Here is a 14,423-nt window from a genome sequence, read left to right as displayed (position 1 = left end):
TTGTTGAGTTAAATAAATAAATTGTTTCTTGTTACTTGTAAAGTGGAGATCAAGGATTTTCTTTCTTTTAACCAATCTTATAATAGATTACGAGGGGAAAGATGAGCTTCTTTGGGTGTTCTGGTGGGTAATTATTAGAGGGAACACCTATTCCTGTCATTACTGTTTGGGGCAGAGATAGTAGGGACTGCAGATGCTGGAGAATCTGAGATAACAAGGTGTAGAGCTGGATGAACATAGCAGGCCAAGCAGCATCAGAGGAGCAGGAAAGCTGACATTTCGGGCCAAGACCCTTCTTCAGCAATTTCTTCAAGCATTTCTGAAGAAGGGTCTTGACCTGAAATGTCAGCTTTCCTGCTCCTCTGATGCTGTTTGGCCTGCTGTGTTCATCCAGCTCTACACGGTGTTATTACAGATTGGGGCTTGTGTTTTAGTTTAATTATCAGAGGGATTCGACCATTCCCCGTTGGAACAATCCTTCAGGGAAGGGAATCTTCAAACCAAAAGAACTGCGGATGTTGTAAATCAGGAACAAAAACAGAAATTGTTGGAAAAGCTCAGCAGGTCTGGCAGCGTCTGTGGAGAAAAAAAAAATCAGGAGTTTACGTTTCAAGTCCAGTGACCCTCCTTCAGAACCAGACCTAAAACATTAACTCTGCTTTTTGGCCACAGATGCTGCCAGACCTGCTGAGCCTTTCCAGAAACTTCTGTTTTTGATCTTCAAACCTCACCTGGTTTGGACTACATGTGACTCCAGACCCATAGTAACATGGTTGACTCTCAACTGCCCTCTGAAATGGCCTAGCAAGCCACTCAATTCAAGTGCACGCAGGGATGGGCAGTAAACACTGGCCAGCCACATCCCACATCCCATGACTGAATTAAAAAAGAATGACAAGGAGACTGCACAATTTCGCCCAGTCTCACAAAAAGGGGAAACTGATCACTCAGTGCGAAAGAGATGGCTAAAGAAGGCATTTGCATCTGTCTTAACATACAAGTGTCAAATAGCTGATTTATTTTGGTCTCCTAGCGAAGTCTCCAGAAAGACAGATGCCAGTGTCAAATTCAGCCAATTTAATTCACTCCATATAACATCAAAAATTTGCTAAAGGCATTGGATGCTGTGAAGGCTATGTGCCCTGACAACATTCTGGCTTTGGGACTGACAACTTGTGCTCTAGACTAACTGTGCCCGCAAGTTAAATATTCCAGTACAGCTACAACATTGGCATTGGCCCAACAAGATGGAAAATTGTTCAGGTAAGGTCCTATGCAAAAAAAAACAGAACAAACCCAACCCAGCCAATTACCACTCATCAGTCTACTTTCAGTCAACAACAAAGTGATGAAGGTGGTCACTAACAGTGCTATCATTTTGAGTTCTGCCAGGATCATTTAGTTCCTGGCTTCATAGTAACCTTGGCTCAAATGTGGACAAAGGAGCTGATCTCTAGAGCTGAGGTGAAAGTGACAGTCCCTGACATCAATGTAGCATTTGACTGAGCATGGTATGAAAGAACCATAGTAAAACTAGAGTCAGTAGGAATTGAAGGAAGTCATTTTGCTGTTGGGAGTCATACCTAGCACAGGATGGTTTTTCCTTTGTTCTCTCATGGGATGTACACATTGCTGGCTCAGCCAACATTTATTGTCCATCCCTAGTTGCCCTTGGAAGGTGGTGGATGTAGTTGTTGGAGGTCAATGATCTCAGGCACAGACATCACTGCAGGTTCCGCAGGTTAGAGTTCAAGGGCCAGCCATCTTCGGTTAATTTATTATGATTTTCCCTCCATCATCTGGTTGAACATGCGAATGTTTGCTGATGATTGCAGGATTGTCAGAATCATTCAAGACTTTTAGACTTTGAAACAGTCTGTTCTGTTATGACTAGACCCCAGGTGATGTTCCCTAATTTGTTGCTGTACCAAATATGATACCTTAAATTGTTTCTAATCTATCATTATATTTCACCCATAGAAGAATCATTGTCATTTCATTCCAAGGAGAGAAAAAAAATCAAACATAAATTATCAGATATCTTTTCTTTATTCATTAATGGGACAAAGGTGTCACTGACCAGGCAGCATTCATTGCCCATCTTTAATTGCCCAGAAGGCAGTTAAGAGTCAACTACATTGCAGATACATGCACTTATATTCCTGTAGCCTTGGTAAATTAGGTATTCAGTATTTTTTCCAGGCCTTTTTAAGATCAGGACAGAACATCTGCAATCACATTTGATTTTCTGGCAATGTGAATGATTTTTAAGTGATTTAGTTGAAGGAAAAGTCTCCAATGGAGCATTCTAGCATTCTGGGTCTTAAGCTTTTTCCACAAATGTTAACAGTTTGTGGTTCATTCTAGACTGTGATCTCTCTGTACCCATTTCAGACAAATACTGCAAAATGTTTGACAGCCAGTAATAAATTGAAGCTTCATGTTTAGTTCTGTGGAGAAGCCCCAGTTAGTCTCTAGTCCAGATTGATTTTGCTGGAGGAGGACAGCCCTATTCTGATGTTACTCACGTAAACAGCAAGATAACTGCTTGATTATGGTTTGAACAGTGAACACAGGATCACTTGTTGCCATGGCCTTCAGTTTTTCACAAACAGTCTGGCAATTCTCCTGCCTTTGATTTCTACCTTTGATTTCTTCTACAGTATGCCTGTCAGCAGCATAGCCATTGTGCTGAAGTTTGAGATAAATGTTTGGTAGAACCCTCACAATTTTAAGAACTTCTTGAATTCCTGTTTTGTTATAATGCTGAGTAACTCAGTACTGTGTTTACAGTCCTGGGCAGAACTTGTCTTTTACTCCCTATATGTCCTAGATTGGTCACTTGGGCCTTACCAAATTCACTCTTTGAAAAATTAAGCACAAAGTCAACTGATTGGAAGCTTTCGTCCAGTACATACAGTTGCACTCACATGTGTTCCTCAAGTGTCACTGTTCACTGGGCGGTTGTTTATCTATAAAACACAATTAGATAAGCCTGCCACTGTTTGGTTCTGAGTCCAAAGTGCATTGACATCATCCATCCAGCGTTCTGGAGGCAGAAATTTCCTTCATGTGGGCAGTGAAGTGAACCTGACAACACCTTTTGAGTAAATCTATCTTAATAATGTAGGCTTCTTTCTATCTATGCAATGTTACATCTGGGAATAGGGTAGGAGTTGGCTATGGTCATGGTGTTCACTTGTCAGTGGTCGATGCAAGGTCGATTGGAGAGCTCTGTTTGTGTGGGACCAGCACTGGGAGTTCCAACTACTAGGACAGACTGTTACCTGCTTATTCTCAGTAGTCACATCATTTCATCATGCTTTTGCATTTTTACTGGATCTGGGATTTCAATCTGATGATTCACTTTCCCAAGCTTCATAGCTACTCACTGAGGCGGCTGCTTAAGGGTTCACCTGCTACTCACTGCGCTGGGTCCTTAAGGGTTTACCTAATATTGGTAGGAGCACTACGCTTGCCTGTTCAGGCTCTGCTTTTGTTTAATTTTCAAGTGTTCTTGGGCCACTTCACAGGCTCATGTGATTCACTTTTGGAACTCACCTGCCTAGTCTAACATGGAAACTTCCATCTTCTGTTCTAAAAACCTTTACTTGAGTCATTTCAGAGACCCTCACACTTGGTGTCCATAAACTAATTCAAATGGAGTCAGCCCAGTGGACTCATTGGGTGAATCTATGGCAGACTATTGTTTTTAAGGTCTGCTGGTACCATTTTTGCATCCACTGTGACTGTGGGTGACATGCTTCAGACTTCCGATGGACCATAGAATAGGATATTATTAAGCTGGAGAGGGTTCAGAAGAGATTTGCCAGAATTTTGCCAGATATGGGAGGTTGAGTTGTCAAGAGAGGCTGGATCGGCTGGGATGTTTTTCATTGGAGTGTAGGAGGTTGAGAGATGACCTTATGGAAGTTAACAAAATCATGAGCGAAATAGATTGGGTTAATGGTAGGTGTCTTCCATAGGATGGGAGATTTAAGGGCAAGGGGGCACAGTTTTAAGCTGAGAGGAGAGAGATTTAAAAAATACATAAGCAGCAATTTTTTACAGAGGGTGGTTCACATGTGGAGTTAACTTCCTGAGGAAGTGATGGACGTGGGAACAATTACAACATGTAAAAGATACTTGGATAAGTACATGAATAGGAAAGGTTTGGAGGGATATGGGCCAGGCACAGGCATGTGTGACTAGTTTAGTTTGGATTATGTTTGGCATGGACTGTTTGGACCGAAGGGTCTGTTTCTGTGCTCTATGATGTTCTGTCAGACCATAATTGGGTACAGGCTTGGGTCAAATCCCTCAACATAATCTTTGCATGGGTCTCAGGGAAACAGCCTCTAGGAAACAAGTAGCCATGTCCATCATGATAAGGATATGCTGGTATTTGATTTTGAGGTGGATTTGCACAGTGTCTATGTAGAGGTAAAGTTATCACAGTCCCAGAGGACCACAAAGTTGCTCTCTGATTTAAGAGAGACAACGAGTGGTGAGTTTAACCTGAGGCTCACCACTCCTAGGCCATGTCGAGAAGGCGGAACACCTTCATGGTGACTTCAACCAGTACGGGGAATTTAACCCACACCGTTGGCGTCATTCTGGTTCATAAACCAGATGTCCAGCCAACTGAGCTAACCAACGCATGCTTGTCTTGCTGAATGGTTCCCCAAATCATGGGTGCAGGTTTCATTTCAGGTAGGGGTTCACCCACAATTTGAGAAGTGTCACAGGATTTTGCAGAACCTTCTGCTTCCCTGTGGTACTGTGGTCAGTAAAATTGCTGGCTATGGGCCTGAGTTTTATTTATACCAAATGAACCCAACCATCAGAAGTTTGTGAGCTAAGTGCAATATTTTTCTGTGTTATCTTGGCAGCACCACTACCTGGTGGGTATACATTTGTTGCTTCCAGGTCTATGAGGGGTTCTCCATTTCTACATCTGCACCTTGTTTTAAACATTGTATCATTCAGGGACGGTTCCTACCTCAGTTTCAATGTGAGCAGTTGGAGCTTGAGTCTTTTATATGGGATCTACTACTAAGGATGTTCTATTTTTTACCTCCTTGAAGTCTTTCACAGCCCTGAAGAAGAGGTAACAGACAACCAGATTGGAGGGCCTTCTGCTTGCAGTGTTAGCTCAGTCTGTCACAGTGGCGGAACTGCTCTGGCCATAGACCATATAACCAGAGATAATGTCAGAGACTTTCTCCTGCAGTTGTTCCACCTCTGATCTCATTGTGACCAGAGATACGTTTAACTTTGATCCTGTCAGGTCATTGCTGGTGAGCAAATCTATCCTGTCCACAAGAAACTAGGTACGGCTCACGTGATGGGTGCAGCATGTACACACTTTCAATCTTCTTTACCAGCAACCTGGCACCTAGGTACTCTTTACTGAAACTCAGAAGGGTTTTGGCATAGTCATAGAGGTGTACAGCACAGAAACAGACATTTTGGTCCAACTTGTCCACGTGGACGAGATATCCCATATAAATCCAGTCCCATTTGCCAGAATTTGGTCCGTATCCCTCTGAACCCTTCCTATTCATATACCCATCCAGATGCCTTTCAATGTAATTATACCAGCCTCCAGCACTTCCTCTCACAGGTCAATCCATACACACACCAGCCTCTGCGTGGAAATGGTTGTCTGTTGCCCCTTTTTAAATCTTTCCCCTCACATCTTAAACCTATGCCCCTCTAATTTTGGACTCGCCCACCCCAGGAAAAAGGCCTTGGCTATTTACCCTATCTCTGCCCCTCAGATTTTAAACGCCACTATAAAGGTCACCCGTCTGGCTCCAGCGGTCCAGGGAAATAGCCCCGGCCTATTCAGTCTCTTCTTACAGCTTAAGCCCTCCAATTCTGGCAACATCCTTGTAAATCTTGTGAACCCCTTCAAGTTTCACAACATCCTTCCTAAAGCAGGGAGATCAGAATTGCACACAGTTTTCCAAGAAATGGCCTCAAAAATTTCCTGTACAGCTGCAACATGATCTCCCAACTCCTATACCTGAACTGCTGATCAATAAAAGCAAGCATACCAAATACCTTCTTCACTATCCCATCTACCTGCAACTCTACTTTCAAGGAGCTATGAACCTGGACTCCAAGATCTTTGTTCGGTACACTCCACAGGACCTTATCAATGTGTAAAGGTTTTGCCCTGATTTGCCTTTTCAAAATGTAGCAACTCATTTATCTAAATTAAACTCCATCTGCCACTCTTTGGCCCATTGGGCCATCTGATCAAGGTCCTGTTGTACTCTGAAGGAACCTTCTTTGCTGTCCACTACACCTCCAAGTTTAGTGTCACCTGCAAACTTACTAACCATTTGTTTGGCTGGTCTTGGGACCCCTCAGCATGACTACAGCCTTGTTCGCATCATTCTGGGGAAATGCGGCCACTGTTCCTTTGGATACAAAATCCTGATAACTTTCAGTGATCCCATTAATCTCAGGGGCTTCTTCACAGGGATTGGCAGCTACAGGTTGGTAAACTTTGCTTTCCAACTGACTCCAATGCTCTACATGGGGTTTATGTGTCCTGATAATTACCACATTTTGCCCATAGCCTCCAGTAATTGGACTGGGCATACCCGATCTTGTGGCAGGCCTTTTGGCCTCAGTTTTCACCTCAGGACAGCCTTCTCCATCTTGAGTATAACTGTGTGTTCAGTTTCATAGAACATAGAACAATACAGCGCAGAACAGGTCCTTTGGCCCTCGATGTTGCTTCCTATTACTGTCTCTAAGTCTATCCTTTCTGCTGGCTTGGATTGATTGCGGGAGGGTTGCTTTTGGCTCAGAATTTTGCTGATCAGCTCATAATCATCAAACAGCGTGGCAGCTCACCTTGACTCAGTCACTCTTTGGTCAATACAGTGTGGAGCTGGAGGAACACAGAAGGTCAGGCAGCATCAGAGAAGCAGGAGAGTCAACGTTTTCAGGCTAGAGCCTCCAACAGGAGCCTTCATCACTCTTTGGTGTTCTGGCATATTCTTGTTGGGAAGGATATGTTGTTTTATAATAATGAAGGAGCATTATTTCATGGAGAGTTTCGTAGGCGGTTTCTACCTTAAAATCTCATACATATTGCTCAGAAGTTGCTTAAGCCTTTTAAATTCTACATATGTCTAAACAGACAATTTCATGAGCAAACAATATTTATTGTTGTGTGCTACTAGCATGATCTGGGACACATAACATAGCCTTCTTCAATGCCTCAAACAATTTCTTCAGGCAGGAGGGTTTAAACCTTGTTACACTCTCCACAAGAGTTTGCTCTGCATAATTAAAGGTGAATGTTAGCCTGGTCACCTGAGCTAATCATAGAATCACTACAGTGTGGAAGTAGGCCATTCAGTCCATTGTGTTCGCACTGGCCCAATAAAGCATCCCATACAGACCCACCCCATCTGCATAATCCCACATTTACCATGCCTGCACATCTCCAGGTACTATGGGCAATTTAGCAGAGCCAATTCAACTACCCTGCTCATCTTTGGATGGAGAAGGAAATGAGGGTACCCAAAGGAAACCCGGTAGACACGGAGAAAACATGCAAATTCCACACAGACAATTGCCTGGGGCTGGAATCAAATGACAGATACATTCAGATGAGGCCAACTTTGACAAGGCAGCCTCCGAAATGTCCACATTCTTCCTCAAATGAGGATTCCCCAGCACCACTGTTGACAAGGCCCTCAACGGGGTCTGACCCATTTCCCACTCTAGCACCCTCTCTTCCCTCCAGCTACAGCAATAGGGTTCCCTTTGTCCTCACCTATCATCCCACCAGCATCCACATCCAGAAGATCATCAGACACCATTTCTGCCACCTCCATTGAAATGTCACCGCTAGACACATATTCCCCTCCCCTCCCTTGTCCACCTTCCGCAAGTTCCGTTCCTTCTGGGACAACAAAGTATGGAGCTGGATGAATACAGAAGGCCAAGAAACAGCTCAGGAGCACAAAAGCTGACGTTTCGGGCCTAGACCCTTCATCAGAAAAGGGGGATGGGGAGAGGATTCTGAAATAAGTAGGGAGAGAGAGGGAGGAGGACCGAAGATGGATCGAGGAGAAGATAGGTGGAAGGAGAGTATAGGTGGGGAGGTAGGGAGGGGATAGGTCAGTCTGGGGAGGACGGATAAGTCAAGGGGGCGGGATGAGGTTAGTAGATAGGAAATGGAGGTGCGGCTTGAAGTGTGAGGATGGGATAGGTGAGAGGAAGAACAGGTTAGGGAGGTGGGGATGAGCTGGGCTGGTTTTGGGATGCAGTGGGGGGAGGGGACGTTCTGAAGCTTGTGAAATCCACATTGATGCCATTGGGCTGCAGGATTCCCAAGTGGAATATGAGTTGCCGTTCCTGCAACCTTCGGGTGGCATCATTGCGGCACTGCAGTAGGCCCAGGATGGACATGTCATCTAAGGAATGGGAGGGGGAGTTAAAATGGTTCGCGACTGGGCAGTGCAGTTGTTTATTGTGAACCGAGCGGAGGTGTTCTGCAAAGTGGTTCCCAAGCCTCCGATTGGTTTCACCAATGCAGAGGAAGCCACAACGGGTATGGTGGATACAGTATATTACATTGGAGGATGTGCAGGTGTACATCTGCTTGATGTGGAAAGTGATCTTGGGGCCTGGGATAGGGGTGAGGGAGGTGGTGTGGGGGCAAGTGTAGCACTTCCTGCGGTTGCAAGGGAAAGTGCCGGGTCTGGTGGGATTGGAGGGGAGTGTGGAGAGGCCAAGTGAGTCCCAGAGAGAGTGGGGAAAAATGTCTTTGGTGGTGGGGTCAGATTGTAGATGGTGGAAGTGTCGGAGGATGATGCGTTATATCTGGAGGTTAGTGGGGTGGTATGTGAGGACGAGGGGGATTCTCTTTTGGCGGTTATTGTGGGGGTGGGGTGTGAGGGATGAGTTACGGGAAATGCAGGGAGACGCAGTTGAGGGCGTTCTCGACCATTGCCGGCGCGCGGGGGGGGGGGGTGGTGGTGGTGGTGGGTGGTGCGGGGTGGTGCTGTGGGGGAGGAATTGCGGTCCTCAAAGAACGAGAACACCTGAGATGTATGGGAGTGGAATGCCTCATCCTAGCAGCAGATGCGGCGGAGGCGAAGGAATTGGGAATATGGGATGGAATTTTTGCAGGAAGATGGATGGGAGGAGGTGTATTCTAGGTTGCTGTGGGAGTCTGTGGGTTCCCTCTGGGACATCCTGTTCCAATCTTCCTTCACCCCCAACACCTCCCCACAGCCCTATGGCACCTTCTGTGTAACTGGCGAAGGCACAACACCTGCCCATTTACCTCCTCCCTCCCCAGTATCCAAGGGCCCAAACATACCTTCCAGGTAAAGCAACACTTCACCTGCACTTCCCAGAATCTAGTCTACTGCACTTGTTGTTCATAATGTGGTCTCCTCTACACTGGGGAAATGAAGCGTAGATGGGTCGATTGCTTTGCAGAGCATCTATGGTCTGCTCTCAAAAAAGACGCTGAGCTTCCTGTTGCCTGCCTCTTTAACATAACACCCTGTTCTCTGGACAATATCAGCCTCAGGCTTGCTGCAATGTTCTAGCAAAACTCAACGTCAGCTGGAAGAACCACACCTAATTTTCCAAAGGGACCCTGCAGCCCTCTGGACTCAATATTGAGGGATGAGTTACTCAATATTGAATGCAATAGTTTTAGAGCCTAAACCCTCCCATGCCCTAGCCCCCTACCCCACACACCAGGCCTTGTTATCACATAGCCTGCCATCACGCAACCTATTGTTAGTCACTAACAGTCCCCATTAACAGCAATGCGCCCTCCCAGGAAGATTGTTATCAATTCCTTTATCTATCCACCTGCTCTTCTCTCTCTTTGGGCTCCATCCTTTATCCTATCATTTACTGCCTATTCTATTCCTATTTCTGCACATTAACTGACATTTTCTTAGCTGCCATTAGTTCTGAGGAAGGATCACCTGATCCAAAATGTTAACTCTGATTATGTTTTTTTCTTCACAGATGCTGTCAGGCCTACTGAGTTCTTTTGGTTCCGATTCAGCGTCTAGTATTGGGCTGATAAGCAGCAAATCACAATGACAGAACATAAATGTGAAATGATACACTTTTGGAAGAAGGAACAAGATAAGGGAGTGCCCAGTAGATAGCAAGACACCAGGAAGCTCAAAGGGACAGAGTGATTTTGGGGTGTTTGCACACAGTTACCTGGAGATGGCAGGACAGGTTAATGGGAGGTCAAGATGGCATACAAAATCCTTACCTTTAATCAGTTGTGACACGGATTATAATAGCAAGGAAGTTACGCTGGCACTGCACAGCATTTTGTTAAACCATGAACACATGAGAGGAAGAATGTGATTGCACTGGAGGGGGCATAAAAGAGACTCACCAGGATGTTGCTTGGGATGGAACATTTCAGCTATGAAGAGAGAATGGATAAGCCCAGGTTGTCTTCTTTGGAGGAGGGAGGGTTGAGGGTTGACCTGATAGAGGAATACTAAATTATGAGGTGCGTGGAAAAAGTGAATAAAAACCAGCTGTTCCCCTTAGTCAAAGGGTAATAACAATAAGGCATAATTTTGTAGTAAAAGGCAGGAGATTTAGAGGGGCCTTTTTCACCCAGAAGGTGGTTGGGGTCTGGAAATCATTGCCTGGGAAGGTAGTTGAGGCAGGAAGACTCACAATCTTTAAGAAGTACTTGGGTGAGTACTTGCATGTCACAACATTCAAGGTGATAGGCCTAAAGCTGTAAAGCGGGCCTCGTCTCAATAGTGGTGTATTTTTGGTGGTACAGACTTAATGGGCTGAAGGGCTTTACTGTAATGATCTGTGATTCTAAGTCATAGTCACAACACTCAAAGTGCCAAGTGATCACTATCTCTAATAAGAGTTAATCTAACAATTGCCTCTTAATGTTCAAAGTGAATACCATCACTGAATACCTCACTAATAACAACCTGAGTATTGCCATTGGCCAGACACTGAACTGTACTAACAATTATGTATACAGTAGCTACAAAAGCAGGTCAGAGACTGGGAATTCTGAGCTAGAAACTCACTTTGTGACTCTTTTAATGTCTGTCCACCATCTTTAAGGTGCAAATCAGAATTGTCATGGAATATTCCTTTCATTGGTGCAATGAACAAATTCATCCCAAAACAGCAGGGACAACTCAACCACCATTAATTGCATAGACTGAATCTCTGAAGAGCTGCTCCTCCAGTCATAAACTGGTTATCTCTCATATTTGCTGCTCATAGGCTGTCTGACCTATTGACAGCAATTCCAAGTCAATGCCAGAGTGTGATTGGAGAATCAGCAAGAAGGTATGTGGTAGTGGTCAGGGGTTTCAGGGTCTGAGAGGCATGAATTAGCAGGGTTGGGGCAGAAAAAGAGAGAACGGGGCTAGGACCATGCCGGGGAAGTGTGAGATTCTGCACTAGGTGAGGAGAGAAAGGGGGCAAGGCTGCACTTGTCAGGGGGAATGGGAGAGAGGTGGAGGCTTCAGGTGTTAGGGGGAGAAAGGGAGACTGTAACATATTGTTCCCAATTCAGAATATTGTGAGGAAGAAGGTGAAACGGGGGTCTGGTGGAGGTCCGTGCTTTCTTTCTCTAGTCCTAGGCAACACCACCTACAAGTTACCTTTCAAGCCACACTCCATGCTGACCTGGAACAATATCACCATTGCTGCTCAATCAAAATCCTGGAACTTCCCATATCCTAAAAACTTGCAGGGGTTCAAGGCAGCTCATCACCACTTCTTCAAGGGCAATAAATGCTGGCCAGCCAGAGATATTCACATGCTATGAATGAACATTAAAAAAAATTAATAAAGGACTCCATATGATCAATTTGTTTCCAGTCCTAGCATGTATTTTCTAAATGTGCCCAATATCAGTGAGATGTACAAAGTGAATATTAATAATCACAGAAGGACATATTTCAGATGGATCTTGAGTTTCATCACCCACTCTTTAGCCAATGAAACAGATGAAGAGAACTCTTTGAATTAATTCTGTAAATGAAAATATTAAATAAAATGGCCCACTCATTCTGCCACCTCTTCTAAAAGATACAAGTGATCTGAGTGCTCTTCCTCACAATATTGAGAACTGCGAACAATATGTTACAGTCTCCCTTTCTCCCCCAAACACCCGAAGCCTCCACCTCACTCCCATTCCCCCTAACAACTGCAGCCTTGCCCCCTTTCTCTCCTCACCTAGTCCAGCATCTCACACTTCCCCGGCATGGTCCTAGCGGCGCTCTCACATTTTCTGCCCCAACCCTGCTAATTCATGCCTCTCAGACCCTGAAACCCCTGACCACTATCACATACCTTCTTGCTGATTCTCCAATCACACTCTGGCATTGACTTGGATTTGTTGTCAATAGGTCAGATAGCCTATGAGCAGCAAATATGAGAGATAACCAGCTTATGATTGGAGGAGCAGCTCTTCAGAGATTCAGTCTGTGCAATCTATTCAAGCCCGAGGATGAGGGCAGAGATTGGACTGAAGCTGATTTCATAGTGTCAGACTGGAATGATTACAAAAGCTTGAAATTTTCATCTTCAAGTTGAGGTGATAAAAGGGAGTTGGAGTGGGGGGCTTATGATGGTCTTTAGGACAAATAATAAGTAGATCAGAAAAGGTAAGTCATGAACATTATTCAAAGTTAAAATGTACCAGAAGCTTACAATGCAAACTGAGGAAATGTTTCCTAACAGGAGTGATCAATATCTGGAATGGCCTCACAGCTGGAGCCAAAGAGCCCCAGATGCTGCAGTGGGTACATTGACAGGCAGTATATCTACAGTTTTTATGCAAGAACATATTGAATGGGTTAAATATGTGCATAATTTTGACATCTTTGTTGTTTCGCATTTCCAACATGTTAATATTCACCTTACTCCATCAAAGTCAAAATTAAACTTTGTTGTAGTACTTATTTCAAGATGGATGGCTGAAGAAGAATTTATGGTTATTCACTGTTACAAGATTTGTTCTGCTGCAGTTTTGTTCTTAGGTTCAGTGACATCTGTTTGCTCCAATAAGTAAATCGTATATTCTAGAGTTGATTCATGCTACACAATAGTAATTTACACCATTGCCTAACCAGGAGCAAGTAACAATCGACACACTGCCCTAAACAGATCAGACATTTGGTTCAACTCTGTAGTGTACTCCCTCGTGGAAAAAGGGTGCTGCAGCTCCCAAAATGGTAGACAATGATCTGCTGCTCATCGCTGACCTTGCTGTAGTCAGTGATGTTTTCCTGGGAATACTGCCAGGCTGTCAGAGTTCAACATCTGAGTCAAGGCTGTAGGCCTGTTTAAAATGAACATCTGAATCCTATGTTGCACATAGCATCTCAGCTACCATTGTTGGTCAGAGATTGGTGGAGGATGTACTGTGCACCAAAAGTCCCCCTTTGTTTTATTGCACTGAAAAGACTAGGAGTTCTTTGTATCCTCTGTAGATGTCCTTCAGTCATTTGGTCAGCATTTTTTATGTACCTAACTGTGTCAAGGTACAAATAAAACATGCAGAGAGCGGATGTATAGAAGTGGAACAGTTATGAGGAGATTTGGTTGATTCGATCAGTACAAACAGTCTTTCAGTCATTACGCCAAATAATGAATTTTACTTTTCTCCAAATCTTAATCAACCTGACTAAGTTTATATCAAAGCTTCAGCATTTTTTGTGGTCTGAGTGACGGCCTGGAGCTTGTAGCAACTTGTTTAAAAATCTAAGTGGTGAAATTCATTTGCATAATTCAGTTTCCAGTGATGCAATGCAGATTTTATGGGCACCCCAGGGACAGGCATGTGTGTGGCATGGACCTCTCACTGCCAGTTGCAGTGAGGGAGCTTTTGCCCTCCTGTCTGTTGGCTTGTGTTCCTGTTCCTGCCTTTATATCTGTGTGTTAACAACTAGAGGACAAGATCTTTGTTCGATAACCTCTGTCATGTCAATGGGTCAAGGGACTTTCCAACATAATGTGTGAAATGTTAAATTGCTTAGCATTTTCAGTTTCTGAGGCAACAAATTTGATCCCATGTTCATTATTATTTTAGCTGTTGGTCAATTATGTTTCTGAAAAAAAAACGGTGAATACATTTTCCTTTAAAATTCAATATTTAATTAAATCTTCTCCAAAATACTTCCTATTAAATCAAAGATCCAAAAGGATCATTCAGTGAACACTGACTGATGCTTCTTTCCCGTCCTCTAGAAGCTTCCTTGAAATAACACAATGATGAAAAAATTGCAAAGCTTTTAGCCAGGAAAAGCAACAGAGAACAATCTCAGTGTTTACAGAGAGTATGGCTCTGCGATGCCACACATATTGACTTTGATGGGGTTTCTGGTGGTTTTACATTGGACATATGACAC

General features: G+C 44.1%; 1 protein-coding gene across 4 annotated transcripts in view; it reads right to left on the bottom strand.

Annotated features, from left to right (window-relative positions):
- cdkn2a/b (cyclin-dependent kinase inhibitor 2A/B (p15, inhibits CDK4)) overlaps nt 1-14,423 on the bottom strand; it is a 132,108-nt gene that overhangs the window by 60,463 nt on the left and 57,222 nt on the right. Inside the window, exon 1 of one of the 4 annotated variants that reach the window (XM_059642899.1) lies at nt 11,670-11,689. The exons of the other annotated variants lie outside the window; for them this stretch is intronic. The gene's annotated coding sequence lies outside the window, so the exon portion shown is untranslated. Of the gene's footprint in view, nt 1-11,669; nt 11,690-14,423 lie in introns of those variants that run through there. 4 annotated transcript variants of the gene reach the window in all.

Source organism: Stegostoma tigrinum, chromosome 3 (assembly GCF_030684315.1).
Source record: "Stegostoma tigrinum isolate sSteTig4 chromosome 3, sSteTig4.hap1, whole genome shotgun sequence".
In the NCBI taxonomy this organism is placed as follows: Eukaryota; Metazoa; Chordata; class Chondrichthyes; order Orectolobiformes; family Stegostomatidae; genus Stegostoma; species Stegostoma tigrinum.
The sequence above is the reverse complement of the archived record's forward strand: the minus strand, read 5'-3'. Positions and strand labels throughout refer to the sequence as shown.